At 39.0% G+C, this 17,696-nt stretch overlaps 1 protein-coding gene across 4 annotated transcripts in view; it reads left to right on the forward strand.

Moving 5' to 3' along the window:
* Positions 1 to 17,696, forward strand: part of LOC129707424 (teashirt homolog 2) — a 422,262-nt gene that overhangs the window by 296,102 nt on the left and 108,464 nt on the right. Inside the window, exon 4 of one of the 4 annotated variants that reach the window (XM_055652450.1) lies at positions 10,943 to 16,613. The exons of the other annotated variants lie outside the window; for them this stretch is intronic. The gene's annotated coding sequence lies outside the window, so the exon portion shown is untranslated. Of the gene's footprint in view, positions 1 to 10,942; positions 16,614 to 17,696 lie in introns of those variants that run through there. 4 annotated transcript variants of the gene reach the window in all.

Here is a 17,696-nt window from a genome sequence, read left to right on the forward strand (position 1 = left end):
TGTACATTAACATATTCTTGGTTGGATGAACACAAAACATTCCTAGAAGCTTCTGCCTTGATTCCCCTTGTGACCAACTAACAAGTGTGGGATATCCTTAAATTGCCAGGAAAAAGCAAAAACACATTACTTTTAATTAATAGTCCCATCATTTATTTATTAGTTGAATTCCGCCGTCCTGGTAATTTAAGTGATACATAAACCACAGACCATTTGATTTATTAACTCTTTGAGCACTGAAATTATAGCTTTGTTCAGCAGCTGTGGTGTTTATTCAATTTTTTTTTTTTAAACGCTGAGAGTGATGAATAATTTAGAAGTTGGAATACAAATTCACATCTCTTCATTAAGTTGATTAATTCTGATGACAACATTTACTGTCACAACAGTATCTGGGGTTAGCCACGCCCTTTCCCATTGAAATTCCACAAGAATAAATGAATTTGGGCCCTGAAGAAAATTTTATAAATTAAGAAAATTGTATGCTGGACCAAGATGATGTGGTGCTGCAAGGCTCAATTTAAGAAGCTTATCAAAAAGCAAGCAGCAACGGGCCCTACATTGTGCTCCTCAGGCTTGTCATTTTAGCAACGTATTTCAAGTAAATTTAGTCAGGAATCTGGCATCAATATTGATACTGGTCTTCCCTACAGTTCACACAATACCTAGTTGGAATTAATTTTATTACACTAACATTGCCAGGTAGTTGTGATGTATTCTTGGGATTTGGGGAAAAATCCGCTGGAATATTTGTGGCAAATTAAGCCATTCCTTCGGATTTACGATGGAAGTATTTCATCCTAATCATTGGGTTTGAAAGGTTTTTTTTAGTTGAGTAGTTAGAAGAATACCTGTGATTGAAGTGAATGGTGAGTGACTGATTTTGTTGTGTTACTTCATTCTGCTGCTGTAATTTATTTGCCGGTGGGATTTGGTTGTTTTGGACGCCGGCATTATATTTGCCTAAAATATTTACTTCACTTCATAGTAGCTCATGGTATGTGACATCCCTTTTTAGCAGCCAGTGTTTTGTGGCACACATCTCCCGCTAATACAGGAGATACATGTTGTCACAATACCTGGAAGATTAGAACTATAGCATCTCCTGGAGATACCTCCACCTTCTCGCACCTCCTCAAATGTGTTGTCACATTCCAAATATTTGGTGCCCATATCCCATGCCTGTGGCATTTCATTCTTTTTGTTTTCTTTAATATCTTTGCCATCCTCAAATATGCTCCCTGATTATATCTTTTTTAAGTTTGCTTAATAGTAATGATTCATTAAACATTTTGACATTTGAATAACAAATCAGGTAACGGTTATCTTGATAATTTACTAAAAACCGCATCCAGTTAACAACAAGTATTTTTCCCAAGATGAAAAAATGCTTCTGCGGTTAAAACAAACCTGGTCAGAAGAAATGAGTTTGATTTTTGTTTAAAGCAGAAAATGGCCAAGATCTGAAACGTTACCTATCCATGTTCTCCAGAGATACTGCCTGACCTGCTGAGTTACTCCATGTTTAAGAAGGAACTGCTGGAAAATCGATGGTAGACAAAAATACTGGAGAATCTCAGCGAGCGAAGGAAATAGGCAGCGTTTCTATGGAGCTTTGCTTTGCTCCACAGATGCTGCCTCACCCGCTGAGTTTCTCCAGCATTTTTGTTTACCTGCTGAGTTACTTCTGCACTTTGTGCCCTTTTGGTATCTACCTGCAATTGCAGTAATTTGTTTCTTTCACTTATACAATGATAATACCTTACTTGATTACAGCGGACAATTGGAAACAGTGGACACCATTTCCCTCTATGGTCCATTATAACGAGGGCTTACTGTATTTTGAAGCACGTCAAAGAATATTGCAGAACCTTAACCATTGACGCAGGAAAAAACAACCAATTTGTTACTGGATTGTATTATTTTAAAGTTGCTAAGACGGTCACGGTTTATTTATTGCTTGTAGATTTATCATTGCAACATCGCATGATGTTTGATCATTGCATGTTGCCTGTAATTAAGTAGTCGGAGTTTGGATGGAGTTTCACTTGACTCAATGTTCCTTGGCAATTAAATTGCCACCAGGAAGTAAAGAAATGACGAGGATGGCCATTTACTTTTCTGCCATCAGCATCTCATCATTATTAAAAATAGCACTGCAGAAACCAACCAAAACTGCAAAAAACAGTAGTACCCTGTTTGCAGATCCATTATAATCTCAGTTGCCATGTTGTACTGATTGATTGATTGATTGGTTAATTGACTGAAGCACTAAGGATGCAGCTGGAAATTGACCTCTATCCCACATTGTGAAAATATTACCTCACCAGTCCTTGTCAATAACACATTACCAACAAGAACTGCCTTATCTTGACAGTGGCCTCTTTTATACGAAAAGAAGAATCTATTTGTGCAATACATATTGATTTTTATTACTGAAGAAAAATTTCACTGTCACAATGCTAAAAATATATCATATTATTACAGTGTAGCATTGACCTAAGCATCACGAGAAGGGAAATTTAAATCCTCTTCATCCACCTGTGCAACAGCAAAGAAATAAATTCAGTAAGAAATCAAGGGATAGAAATCTATTTGTGCATTTTATAGGTGAAGTACAGTGTCCATTTTTAATTGTTTTTATATGCCACCGAGGACAATTTCTATCTCCAACCCCTTTGAGACAAAAGTTCCATTCGTGCCATATTATGAGGATAGTTTGCCATGACTCTGCCAGTTACCACTGAAGTATTGTATGGTATATCAATTATTACATTTGTACTATCATGTGAGGTAACAACTAAAATCACATTTAATCTGAGAATATTCAAAATCAATGAGACAACAAATGACTTCTCTCAGCACAGGGAAGTTTCAAGCATTTATCCTAAAGGTCTCTCACTTGAGTGCTGGCCAGTCGCTCAGATTCAAAATCAAAATATCGGTCTTGAGAATGGATAAAGATTGAACATACTTACCTCATTTGGATGTTGTATGTCGATTAATGCTTTAGTTATGTGCAATTTAAATCAGGTCTACAATAATAATTTAGCACCTTGTATAATTGACAACTTCACATTAAACAGCAATTGGAAATCTCGACTGCCATAGTTTTAACTATCCTATTCTAAATGACTTACTGGGACTAATATCAGATATTATATCAGGCATCTTTTATTCTAACCTCTCTTGTGCCTTGTGATGAGGGGGGGAGGGAGTTGAGCAAATGAGATGAGAGGGAGAGAGTGTATAAAGTGGGCTAAGATAGGATTAGTGTAAAAATGGGATGCTTGGCGTTCAGTACAGACTCTGTGGCCCAAAGACCTGTGAGTTTTTATGTCTCTCCTGAGTGAATCGTGTCTTTCTACAAACCCTGTGTGCTCTTTGATTAAAAAGGAATGGGAATGGGCCAAAACATAATCAAATAGAGCAGTAATATTGTAAGTATAATAATGAAATAAAGTAAACCTGTTGGTTTTAGTGTATGAGTTTATGGTCTAACTTGGAAACAAGATGGAAAACCTTGCTTACATGAACTGCATTTAAGTCACAACGTCAAGTGAAATTTGTCTTCACCCGTTTCTCTTGGCATGAGTATTAATTCACCAACAACACCAACCAAGTCAAAACATCATAAAGTGATTACTCTAAAGTGTGTCATAAGTTATAGATTTGAGATGCATAATATGTCACTTAATGCCAATTCAAAAGCCAGAGAACTGAATAAGACAGCAGGGAGGGGAGCCATTCCACAAACTCCTCCGATTCAATTATTCATGATGAATATTTCTTGATAATTATAGCCATAAAGAAAGGTGATATGTCCATGCCATAAGTTAGATGGTAACGAATTTACAGTTTTCATTAATTATTTCAAGTTTAAAATGCAGTATATTCAAGTTTCCAGAGAAAACTGGTGGATATCAGGTTCAACCGAGAGATATTCAAGGGAGATAGGCAAAGAGATATTGACCAGTTATGTGAGTCCATAGAAATATGTCGACTGGAATAAAACACAGGGAAATATCTCCCTAGAATGAATTAAAATACATATTTTTTTTAAAATGAGAAATTATGAAATGAGGATTTACCTGTACGTATAGAAAACACAGGATAAGCTTTGAAAACCAGCAATCAATTAGGAAGATAGGTAGAATATTTGCCTTAACTGCAAGTGAGTTAGGGTGTTAATGCAAGGATGCCATACAGCAGTAGTGAAAGGATACTCATTGAGATCACAGTAGGAGTATTCTGTGCCTTTCCTGGGTCTCATACCCAGAAAAGAATATATTTGCATTAAGATTTAGAATCATAGAGGCATACATCATGGAAACAGTTCCTTCGGCCCAACTTACCCATACTGACCAAGATGCACCATCTACACTAGTCCCACCTGCCCACGTTTGACCTACATCCCTCTAAATCTTTCCTATCCATGAAACTGTCCCAAATGTCTTTTCATTGTTGATATGGTATCTGTCTCAACTACCTCCTCTGGCAGCTCGTTACATATACCCACCACCTTCTGTGTGAAAAAGTTGCCACTCAAGTTCCTATAAAATCTTTTGTCCCTCAAATTAAATCTGCCCTCTAGTTCTTGATTTTCCTGCTCTGAGTAAAAGTCTCTGTGTGTTCACTGTATCAATTCCCTTCATGATCTTGTACATCTCTATAGGATCACTCTTCATCTGCCTGCGCATCAAGGAATAGTCCTACCCTGTACATCCCTCCCTGGGCCCGTAAATTCTGGCAAAACCTTCTCTGCAGTCTTTCTAGTTTAACAATATCCTTCCTGTAACAGGATGCCTTAAAATGAACGCAATATTAAAGACACAATATTGGAAGACACAAAGTCTGAAGAAGGGTCTCGACCCAATACGTCACCTATTCCTTTTCTCCAGAGATGCTGCCTGACCCACTGAGTTATTCAAGCATTTTGTGCCTATCTACAATTTTGCAAACGGAGCCTCACCAGCTTATTTTTGAGGTGCGAGAATTATCAAAGGAAAGATTAAGTAGAGGGTGTTTGTCCTCTTAGGAATCTGGGCGCATGAGAGCTCACCTCAAGGGGATGAATCAAATTTTGAGCTGTCTCTGCTCCTGATAGTTCTAGTTCTCAACCGGTTATTTATTCCAAAACATATAAATTTCTGGATAATACATAGAAATCACAAGAGGAACTTATACCGATCGCATCTTGGGTGTGGGCTAAGGCAAGAGGAAGAATGCCACTTCAAGAAAATTTTAAGCACAAAATTTACCGAAGAGTGAAATGAGCTGCGAGCCGCTCTAATGAATTAAAACAATCTTCTGAATGAAGAACCATGTCCCTGTCATATTTTTTGGTTCATTGCCATTAAAGCTGCCAAAGGACAGACTGAAAAGCAACTGATACAATTTGTTTTGTACTGAAATGAGATGACAGAACATCTTACATTCAATTTTGTATATGCGCTATGACAGAACTTAAATGCTTGGTTGTGTATTCCAAGGCATTTCTAAATACCTCCCTCAATAAAAGGTAGAGGCAGTGCATTCGAACACAGAGGAGGTCACTTTAGGTTCAACCTGCTTGGAGGAGTACTCACATTTGCAATGTTTCATTTCTGACTGTACTGACTGCTGTTACTTTCTCATTTACAAACTGAGAGTGCTTAGCTGAATTTGTTGTCAGCCCAGCTGCTAACAAAAAGCTGTCATTCAACGTGACATGTATCAGTGAGGATTGTAACAGATATCATCCATTCCTTCACATGTAAACAGCAACCGCTTGGAAACTTGATCAAATGTGTGTTCTGGAATGGCAGCACGTTGGATGAGACGATGTAGCAATCTGCCCGATAAAAGATTAAAACCCGATACAAGGCCGACCTGGCCATAGCCAAACCAAGCCCACCCAAGCTTGAGGATGCTTGAGGATGCTTGATCTGATTTTGGCAGAGAGACGAGGGTCCCGTCAGGCTCAGGTTAAGTGGACAGACCCTACCTGGATGCAACTGTTGTGTTCTGCCTCTGCTAAGGGGCTTCTATTCAATGTTCACACAGTTTATGATTGGAAATGAGGCCTGGTTGAAAAAGAAAGATAATACCACCCCCCCCTTCCAGCAGATGATCTATTGCAACGTTTATGAAACATTTGGACAGGTACATGGATAGGACAGGTTTAGAGGGATATGGGCCAAACACAGGCAGGTGGGACTAGTGTAGATGGTATATGTTGGTCGATGTGAGCAAGTTGGGCTGAAGGGCATGTTTCCACACTGTATAACTCTGTGACTATCTGTAGCATGGCAGCTCGTGACTCTTCAAGTGCGCATCCATAAAGTTGTTGATGAAAGCCAATAATAGTTCTTTCCGACATATCTTATTAGCAAGCAGAGGGATCTGGTATTGTTCATTGCCACTGGCACCACCTACCTCAAGTCAGCCCAGCACTGGAAGTGTGATAACACTGTAATGTTAGGGTCAAAATATGCTAACAGTCCCCATGTCAGGGAAAGTAGGGTCACTTGGGAAAACAAGTAGTCCATGAGCCTGTGGATCATGCAACTGCAAGAACATACAGTAATAAAATAAGATTATCTTGTCTGTATCCGGAGACAACTGAGCTAGCTCGGCGCCTGATGTAATGAATAACCGTTGCGTTCAGTATTAGGGAGGATAGCTAGTTATAAAATATAGCTAGTTGGTGTTTGCAGATTACAAAATAAGTGTGGGGTTTTGGATTATTGTGCTTGGTGCGAGTGAGCTCACGGAATTTCTCCTCAGAGTGGATTCACGAACGATGCCCAGACCACCAAGTATTCCTAACAGTCACTTTAGTTTAATTTAGATTAGTTTAGTGGGACAGTGCGGAAATAGGCCCTTCGGCCCGTCGAGTCCGCACCAACCAGCGAACCCCGCACATTAACATTATCCTACACACACAAGGGACAATTTACACATACACCAAGCAAAATTTACACATTAACCAACAAACCTGTACGTCATTGGAGTGTGGGAGGAAACCAAAGATCTCGGAGAAGACCCACGCGGTCACGGGGAGAACGTACAAACTCCGTACAGACAGCACCCGTAGTCGGGATCGAACCCTGCTCTCCAGGTCTGCAAGCGCTGTAAGGCAGCAACTCTACTGCTGCGCCACCGTGCGCCACGGTGATGTCACTTACATCTACAGATACCCAGATGAGCAGAAGTATGTGAGAATAGTTGCTTTTTTGAATAAATGCGTTGTTTTTAAACTTTACCCTATTGGGGTGTTTTTTCTGCATCATTGATCTAACTCCTCGAAAGCTGCTTGTACTGTTACAAATACTTGCTTCAGAAAATAGATTTGGAAAATTTGTATCCCTCTTTTGACTGCGTAATGATTTCCAGATTGTATTTCCTGAGAAATTGCTGCAGAAAATATGAAAAAAAAACATGTTAATGCAGCTTGATTGCGTTTGTCTGCACCAATTCGAAATAGTGTTGGTACTGGAAAACCTGTTTTCTAGAAGACTAATTTCAAAACCTCCAATATATTAGGACATTAATGTTAGTTTACTGAAGTTTTCTGTCTTTTATATAATTATTTTTCCTTGCTGCCTGGCAATATATCCAATTGCACATGCCCTAGCTCAAAGAAATGCTCTAAACTATTCACTCTCTCCATTGCCAATTGGTGGTATACTTCTTAAAACCAATGTATTTGATCATTCCTTCTCCTTCTTTGGCTCAACATCCTTTTTTCTTTTGAACCAAATTTCTGTGGGATTTTTTTCCATGTTAAAGATACTATATGAATGCAAACATGTTGGAGTTGAGGCATTTCTTATGGCAAACTCTCTGGGCTATTGAATGTTTTGCATTAATATACTGGCACACCTTCGATTCACACAATTTGATGTTACACAATATTATAATAAACTTTCCACTGAACATGTTTAAAGGGGGTATTAGAACTGGGTTCCCGGTGAGTTTAGTGAGAGCAAGGGAAACTGTTCTTGTGAGCTGCTAGGGACTGCAAGAGATAGAGAACTTGGTAACTTGGTGTCAGGACAGCAACTTGTTTCTCAAAAGATAGACACAAATTGCTGGAGTAGCTCAGCAGGTTAGGCAGCGTATCTGGAGAAAAGGAATAAGTGACATTTTGTGGTTGAGTCCCTTCTTTGGACTGGAATCTGACGAAGTCTTGACCCAAAATGTCAGTTTGAACATTTCTGGTCAAGACATTTCAGCCTTGGTCCAGAAATGTCAGTCTGAACATAAACATAGACATATCTGTCTTTGGTGTATCTGCAGTTCCTTCCTACTCAACTTATTTCTGAATGTCAGTAAGATGAAGGAGATAGTTATCAACTTCAGGAAGCATGGCGGGAGATATGCCCCAATCAGCATCAATGGTACCAAAGTGGAAATAGATGAGAGCTTCAAGGTCCTTGGCATTACTATATTCCCAACAATCTGTGGTGGACCAGCCACAATGAAGCAACGGCGATGAAGGCACACCACACTTCTACTTCTTCGGGAGACTGAGATAATTTGGCATGTCTCAAATAACTCTTACAAACATTTACAGATGTCCCATTGAAAGCATGCTGTTGAGTTGCATCACAGCTTGGTTTGGGAACAGCTTTACCCAAGACCACAAGAAAAAGCAGAGAATAGTGGATGTAGCCCAGTTGATCACATAGACCAGACTCCTCACCATTGACTCCCCATCTACACATTAACAATGCCTCAGGAAAGCAGCCAACATAATTCAATCATGGCTGATCTATCTCTCCCTCCTAACACTATTCTCCTGCCTTCTCCCCATAACCTCTGACACCCATAGTAATCAAAAAATATGGAGCCACATATTCCTTTTATATGGAACCGGGGTCATAGTGATTTTCAAGGAAGCACAAAAACATCACAAAAACATGAGCCAAATCATTGGAATTTCTGAACAGTCGGTGGATTATTGGAGTTGTATCTTAATGTGAAGTCAATAAACTTTTCGCTTACTCCAAAAGATACTGCAGTTAAACTTTGGTGAAAATCCATATATCCTCTGAAATTCCTTGGTACTTTAACCACCTCCAAGGAGTAGACCAAAAATGGGGGGTCTGGTGTCAAGTGCATCCAAAACCATTACCAAAAATTAATGGAGCTGTGGGAACAATAAATCTGCTTCCTTATTGTATCATTGCTCAATAATTTTCTCAGTAAAAATAATGACTGAGTGTTGTAACACAATGATTTGAAAAAAAAAATATTTTTCATTATTTTCTATAAAATACTAACAGATATTGGGAAGGCCACAGCAAAATACAATAAGAATCTGTATATTTTTTTTCCATGCCCTTCATTACCATCTTGTCATCAGTGGATGAAAACACTGGGTTGTAATCAACCCACTGTCTGACCCAGATCAAGTTATAAAGTAATCAAAGCGGATGTTGGCAGCCTGAAGAAACATTGCAATAATTAGTTGCTACCTTTCCTTTTATCATGCAAAAAGCATAGCAACTAAGCAGAACATTACAGGAGAATCCTGATAAATATGTTGCTGGATTTCCAGGCACCATTACCCTTTGTTGAGGATTATGTTTGGATCGAGCTTCTGCATAATGGAAGTGAATACAAATAATATGTTCGGCTTTTGTTTGGAAATTTTGGGAAATTATAATGAGGGACTGAGTTGCCGGTCATTCAGACAATATGTAACAGACAATAACGTTCATGAAGAGATAACAGAAGTGGATTGGGTAAATGAAGTGATTGTGATGTACATGGACTTTCAAAGGGAGCTAGATAAAGTGCAACATAATGGGTTTGATATCAAAATTGAAACCAATGGAATAAAATGCAGAGGGGCAGCTCATCCAGTTAAGCATCACAATACAGTGAAGCTTGAAATAAACGCAGGTTTTATTTTGGCAAAAATGAGAAAACAGGTGCTAAATGGATGGATACAATTAATAAAATTAGACGGCGTGAAAATCTAGATTAAACACTCAATCTTGGTACCATTTGGGGCGAACCAAATGTTGGCCATCCTTGAACACTGAATGCAAAAGCATCCAGGTTTAGCATTCATATGTGGGTTAGTCAATATTTTCTCAGAATATACTTGGATCTATTGCACTAATTACATGGAATGTTCTGACTTTATAGTTATTTTGACAGGATAAGAGGATTCAAGTTAGACACAAATTGTTGGAGTAACTCAGCGGATCAGACAGTATCTCTAGAGAAAAGGAATGGGTGATGTTTTGGGACAAGACCCTTTTTCAGACTGAGTCATTGATACATCCTGGTACGATGCTTTCTATGGTACATTTGTAGATGTTGGTAAGAATCCTCAGAGACATGCTGAACTTCCTAAGTATTCTGAGAAAATAGCGGTATGGTGTTCTTTCTTGGCCATAGCTTCAATTTGGTTGGTCCAGGACAAATTGTTTGTAATGTTTACACCTCGGAACGTGAAGCTCTCGACCATCTCCACTTCAGCACCATTGGTGCTGACTGGGGCTAGTGCACTACCTTGTTTCCAGAAGTCAATATCTAGCTGTCACTGACAGAGAGGCAGTTGGCTTGACACAATGTTACTAGCTCCTAATCTCCTTCCTGTACTCCATATCGTTATTGTTTGAGATCCGATCCACTACGTCGGTATCATCTCCAAACATATATATGGAGTTATGGCAGAATTTGGCTGCACAAGTGAGAGTGTATAGCGAGTATAACAATGGACTAAGAACACATGGTCACCAGTGTTGAGAACAATCATGGAGAATGTTTTGTCACAGATTTTAATGATTGTAGTCTCTGGGTCAGGAAGTCAAAGACTCAGTTGCAGAGGTAAGTGTTGAATCTAGGTCCAGGAATTTGGAGCAGTTTGTTTGGTTTTGGCATTGAAGATAGAGCTCCAGTTAATAAACAGAAGTCTGACATTGGTGTCCTTGTTATACAGATGCTCCAGGGATGAGAGTAGGGCCAGGACGATGGCATCTTCCATGGACCTGTTGGGATGGCAAGCGACCCGCAGTGGATCAAGGCTGTCAGGGAGGCTGGAATTAACATGTGCCATGACCAGCATCCAGAAGTACTTCATGATGGTGGATGTCAGACCCATTGGATGATAGTCATTGAGGCACCTTGCATTTCTTTGGCACCAGGGTGATAGTGGTTTACTTAAACCAATTGGGAACCTCAGTAGGAAGAGATTAAAGAAGTCCATGAATACTCCTGCCTGATTGTCCATGCAGGTCCCAAGTACTGTGGGTCGGGTCTCCAACTGGGCCAGTTACCTTCCTCGGATTCACTCTCGGGAAGGTCAGCCTACGGGTACCGGCGCACCCCAGGCTGTCGAGGCAGATGACGAAATTCCACCGACCTTCTGATCAAAGCGGACATAGAATGCAATGAGCTTGTCGAGGATGGATGTGTTGTCTCCAGTGATACTTTGTAGCCTGTTACAGCATGCAAGCCTTGCCACAATCAACAGCTATCTGTGTTGTTATCCTGAGACTCCAGCTGAGTCTGGAAATCCCTTTTTGACATCTTTGATGGCTTTGTGAAGGCTGTAAGTGGATCTCTTGTACCGTTCGGGATAGTTTATCTTGAACGCTGTAGACTTGGACACCACAATGGGAATGGACTTTGTGGATTATCCACCATCCATGTTTCTGGTTGGAAAACATTTGTATTGTCTTCTTTGGCACTCATTCCTCTGCCTTCCTCTTTAAGTTGCATTTGAACTTGGTATTAGTAATGTTTTGCAGTTTTGACACTCAATAATTCCGTGCTTCAACCTGTAACCAAGCCTGTCCCATTGAAGAACATGTTATTGTTCATAAATAACAATAACAACACCAAATTCAAGAAACACCCTGCAGGTCAAGCAGCATCTGTGGAAAGAGAAACAGTTAATATTTCAGGTCCAGGACCCTTCTTTGGAATAGATACTGAACAGATACAGAACAGTACTCTCGTGGTTCAGTACACCAGACATTGAATGAAATCTCGCTGGATTCATTATGGAATTATTGTGAAACTATAAACTTAAAGATGTGTTTTCAGTAAATGCTTTATTAGTAAATGTTTTATCCTTTCAAAGGACTTTGTCAAGGCTCTGAATGATCTAAATTAAGAAGATTGGCACATGCTGCATATTATTCCTCAGTATTATAATTTATTCCTCAGTATTGTCGAAAAGCAAGAATATCGAGTTACTCCAGAAACTGTTCTGCTGATGGGATAGACATTAGCACCAACAGTTTTGCAGAAGGCAAAAATTACCATATAGCTTTCAAGTGGGAAAACGTTTTACTTATTGTTACTTGCTTTTAAAACAAGGCTGGGACTCAGATAATGGGTATTACACCTGCAATAATGGTCACCTTTGTTCGACAGTGTTTCATTGACAGTCGCAAGATTTGTAATAGAAGCAAACAGGATTAACCTCTTCGAGGGTGGCAGCAAGCAATTTCTACACAACCAAATGAATAACGTGGCGAAAACTCCTTACTCCATTATTCAGAAGACTCCATAATTCGTTCTGCATATTTTGTTTGTTTCTCAGATTCTACAGTAAACTGCTGAATCTGTGCACAAGACACATGACAAACTGATATCACAACATGGAAGAATGTCAATTCAATTGGTATAGGAATACTTTATTGTCACATGTGACTAGGCACAGTGAGATTCTTTGCTTGCATACACAATGTATACAAATAGCGGCCACCTCCAGCGCTGAAAACCGAGTTTAAAATTGGAATTAACATCAATAGAACGTTGATAGAAGGATGATAGAATTTATGAGGGGCATCTTTGGATTTAATACTGCCACCGTGCTTTCTCCTGGCCAGTTTATAAACTAGGTAAGGCTAGAAAGCTACCACTGGGATCAACACCCACTGCCAACAAACAGTTATTTTCCATGCCAGTAAAAACTTGGATTCTTGACTTGTTAAGGATGTTTCTAGTTAAGGATACTGAGTTGGATGACTTGTTAAGGATACTGAGTTGGATGATCAGCCATGATCATATTGAATGGCAGTGCAGGCTCGAAGGGCCGATGGCCTACTCCTGCACCTATTTTCTATGTTTCTATGTTTCAAGATTAAACATTATAAGATCAAATATTAAGGAGCCTTATTACAAGGTGATTGGTCAGCTTGTCTGAAACCATTCAGAATTTATTTTCAATTGATCCCAAATTCATGTCAACAAAGTAATGAACTATTTTCACCTTGTGTTTGGGCAAATGTTATTAATTTGCAAACAATCGCATTGTAATTGCAAAAATGGTGTTAAAGCAAGCCATAACATCAAGCTTTTTTGAAATATCTTTTTTCAATCATTCTCTTTCTGTAAATAGGTTTTCCAATGAGCAAAAACTAAATATTTGCTAGATCAAACAGGACACGCACAGTGAAATAAATCTGACCTTTCAACTCAATAATTTGTTTTTTCAAATGAATGATCACTAATCTGACATTTTAATTCTGTTTCTCTTCTTGGATGCTCTGAACTTACTTTTCTTTCAGATCCCCAGTACCCACAGCCAATATCTTTAATGCATTTCCAAACTGAACTTTCGAGTTTGAGCTATAGGGAGAAACTGAGTAGGCTGGGACTCTATTGGAGTGCAGGAGGATTAGTAGTGATCTTATTAAGGTATATTAAAATAAATGAGATGTATAGTTTAGGTAGATGCACAGAGTCTCTTGCCCAAAGTAGGTGAATCGAGGACCAGACATAGGTTTATGGTGAAGGGGAATAGATTTAATAGGAATCTGAGGGGTAACTTTTTCACACAAAGGGTGGCGGGTGTGTGGAACAAGCTGCCAGAGGATGTAGTTGAGGCAGGGACTATCCCAACACTTAAGAAACAGTTGGACAGGTACATGGATAGAGCAGGTTTGGAGGGATATGGACCAAATGCAGCAGGCAGGTGGGACTAGAGTAGCTGGGACATATTGGCCAGTGTGGGCAAGTTGGGCCAAAGGGCCTGTTTCCACACTGTATCACTCTATGACTCTAAACACTTTGCAATTTTAGTTATGCATAGACAGTTGTACAAACAATGCCTAATGTTTGTTTTTTTATTTGTGTTTATGCACTAGGAGCTAAAAAGAGTGATACTTATGGAGCTCTTGATTTGATTGCATTGTGTAAATGATAACACAAATCAAAGTAGTCCTTTTAAAAAAATGCAACCATTCTCTACGTTTGAAAATGATCATAGTTATTAAAATGATTGGGATATAAATTAACCTACTGCACTACCTATTGAGCAGGCCCCCATTACTTGGGACTATATTTTCGCCCTAATTTATTATTAATAGTTTGTATTGTTTTTCACTTCCACTTTGCACTGAACCAATTGAATTTTAAACCAAATACAGTCTAGTTAATGAGTCAACAAATGATGATGCCAGGCATATTTACCTTTAGATACATCAATTCTAACAATGTTTTATCAAAGGAGTACGTTTTGGGGGGAAATGAACTTCACTAATCCTATATCAATTGCGCTAGAAAGTTTCAGCGATTTTTTGTCAAATGTTTTCTATTCGTATTAACAGCAATGACAGGGGATTCAAATTGGGCTATATAGAAAATTTGGTTAAAAAAACTAGTTAATGCACTCCGTGCTTGTTTACTTGAAATGTCATAGATCTCCTGTTCAGATAGAGGACAGGAAATTTGTACTAATACATGAAGACATTGTTAATGATGTACAAAGCAGTTTCAATCTAACCAACATTTATACATGGGCTGCTTACTGTAATACTGTCAAGTGCTAGTTACCTGCTAGACCAGATGGAATTATCTCCCTCAACTTCCAATACTTTGATTTTCTGCATCAGAACCTCTTACCTTCTTTCACTTTCAAAGTCTTAATTTATTCATTGTAAGAATTTGCTATTTCATGAAGTGTCAAATATCAGTACAGTGTACTGGCAAATGGGACACTGTTTTGAGCACTTAATGTTGGCAATGAGCATAGTCTAGAATTATCTTTACACTGCCCTCTCAAGGTGATGGCTCAGAAGATTCACAATAAAAATGCTTTTTGTCCCAATAAAATAATATTTTCAGTGATGGAGCCATAGACTTAAGAAACAGGCATTTGTTCCATTGAATCTGTGTGAACCATTAAGTAAATACTTAGGATAATATCAATTTTCCTCTCATATCCCCATTGACTTTTGCCCTTTTTGCCACCCACCTCCCAATTTTCTTGCCTGAGGCATTTCCAAATATCAATTTACCATGGCCATTTAACCTCCACGTCTTTAGCATGTGGGAGGATACTGGAGCATCAAAGGAGATGTGGAGAACGTGCCAACTCCACACAGACACCACCTGCGATCTGAAGAAAGGTCTAGACCCGAAACATCTCCAATTCCTTCTCCCCATAGATGCTGCCTCACCCGCTGAGTTTTCTCCAGCATTTTGTGTCTACCACATGAGATCATGATTGAACACCAATTATCTGAAGCTGTAAGGAAGCAGTTAGTACCGGTTTTTACCATTTTTTCTGAAATAAGAACGAAAAACCGGTTGGCTTGTCCAAGGCATTGCCAAAATGTCACCTATGCATATTCTCCAGAGATGCTGCCTGACCATAGAAACATAGAAAATAGGTGCAGGAGTAGGCCGTTTGGCCCTTCGAGCCAGCACCACCATTCAATATGGTCATAGCTGATCATCCAAAATCAGTACCTGTTCCCGGTGTTTACTCATATCCCTTGATTCCTTTGGCCCTATGTTGTTACTCCAGCACTTTGTCTTCTTTTGTGTATCACCCCGAATCTGCAGTTCTTTGTTTCTGCAATTTGTTATGTAGTCACATACCTACAAGCTTGAGATAGCTGAAACTGAGTTACAGCCCTTTTTTTAAAAGTAAACACTTACATATTCCCAGACTAGAGGGGTTTCAAACTGAAATCCAGAAAAGATCCTAGTTATTTATTGCTGCTTCTCATTCTTTCTGTAATCTTTTTTCATGTGAAAATTGCAACCTAAATTGACTGGAGTGAATTTGCAGCGTATCAGTTCATTTATGTGCAGTAATCTACCGAACAGTTCATTATAGATTTTAAAGTAAGACTGCCCATGTGTCAAATCCGCCTTTCACATTCAGGATAAAATGTGCCACCTTTTAGCTGTGCTGCTGAGAGCATCATCTTGCAGAAGAACTGAGTTGCTGCTAACCAAACCATACACTAAATTGCTCGCAATTTGAGGAAACTGTCAACAACCCGTTACCTAGAGAAGCATTTCACATAACAATGAGCACCGTAATGGGCAAGAGCGAAGGAAAGCTTTGGGTCAAAATTTGGAAACAAAATATAAATTTAAAACGTACAAGTCATTCAGAATTCAGCTAAGTTTAAATAATATGGGGTTAGACTATCTTGTCAAGAACAATTCAAGCCAAGCCTGGAACTAAAGATCAAATCAAAAATCGATTTCTAATTATACAGGTGCCGTAATTATATTATGATAACTTAACTATAAATGTGTAAATAAGAACAGAAAATGTTGGAAATACTCAGCAAGTCAGGCTGCCTCTGTGGAAAGTAAAACAGAATTGATCAGTCACATCTGAAGTGACAGTTCTGAATCTTTGTCATTTGACACGTCTCTTCACTGTTGCTTTTATCGTGTGACGATAACTTTATTTATTGATAAATGTTCAATAATATTGAGGCTGATAAAGGTAGATTTTCCATTCAAGAAACTAAGAACTGTTTTCACAATGCCAGTTGTAATGCAGTTCTTTAGAAAATAAAATCATACTCCTTTTATTCCAAATTAGACACAGAAAACTTCAAATGCCTGTTACATCTTGATTGCTACAGGACCATTCAGAAGTTAATGCCTCACAAATGAGTGATCCAACAAAGGGCTTGATTGATTAGCTAACAGGTTAGCAATGCAAAATCAACCAATCTAAGAATTCCATTGGTAACTTTTTTAAAAAAAGAGCCATAACTCCTTACTGGTATAAATGAGCTGGAGAAAGAGCAATGAAGAATATAGATGGGTGAACTATCTAAGAAATAGGAATTGGAACTCTACAAATACATTTGTAATTGCACTGTCAGAAGAATTCCACTTTCGCTTTTTTTTTACATAAAGCAGGACTACACTTTATTTACTGCAAGATGTTTCTCTCCCCATCCAGGAAAGTCTTTTACTAATTTATTTTCTCAGTTAAACAGCAATCACTCTTCTGTCACCAGAGTCTTAAACTTTTGAACCCTGTCAGCAAAAAATTCCAACAAAATGTAACCAAAGATTCACAGGGGAACAATTCAGCACCATCAAAATGAACTGCTGCAATACATTAGTGTCTATGCGCAGCGCGGTGAATATTGAGCTCTGTGTGCAGTAATTGTCACGATGACAGAGCTGGGAAAGCTCTTTATAATTAGGATGGTTGTTTTGTCATGTGTAATGATCTGGAGAGGAGTCAGGGAGGGTAGAGGAACGGGAGCTGCTTTTCCCTGCAGCTTAGAGACAAAACCGGACGGCAGCTGGTGGATTGGCTCAGCAAGCCACTCGTCAGCTGTCAAAGAATTGTGCAGCAGAGTCTCGGACGAAATAAAGCCAATCAGTGAAATAATGAGCAAGGTAATATTCCCCCAGAGACTTCCTGCAGGTTCTGTGAAGCCCACTGCAACTGTCCAACTATTTGCTTTCTC

The sequence above is a fragment of the Leucoraja erinacea genome, chromosome 21, assembly GCF_028641065.1.
Source record: "Leucoraja erinacea ecotype New England chromosome 21, Leri_hhj_1, whole genome shotgun sequence".
Lineage (NCBI taxonomy): Eukaryota > Metazoa > Chordata > Chondrichthyes > Rajiformes > Rajidae > Leucoraja > Leucoraja erinaceus.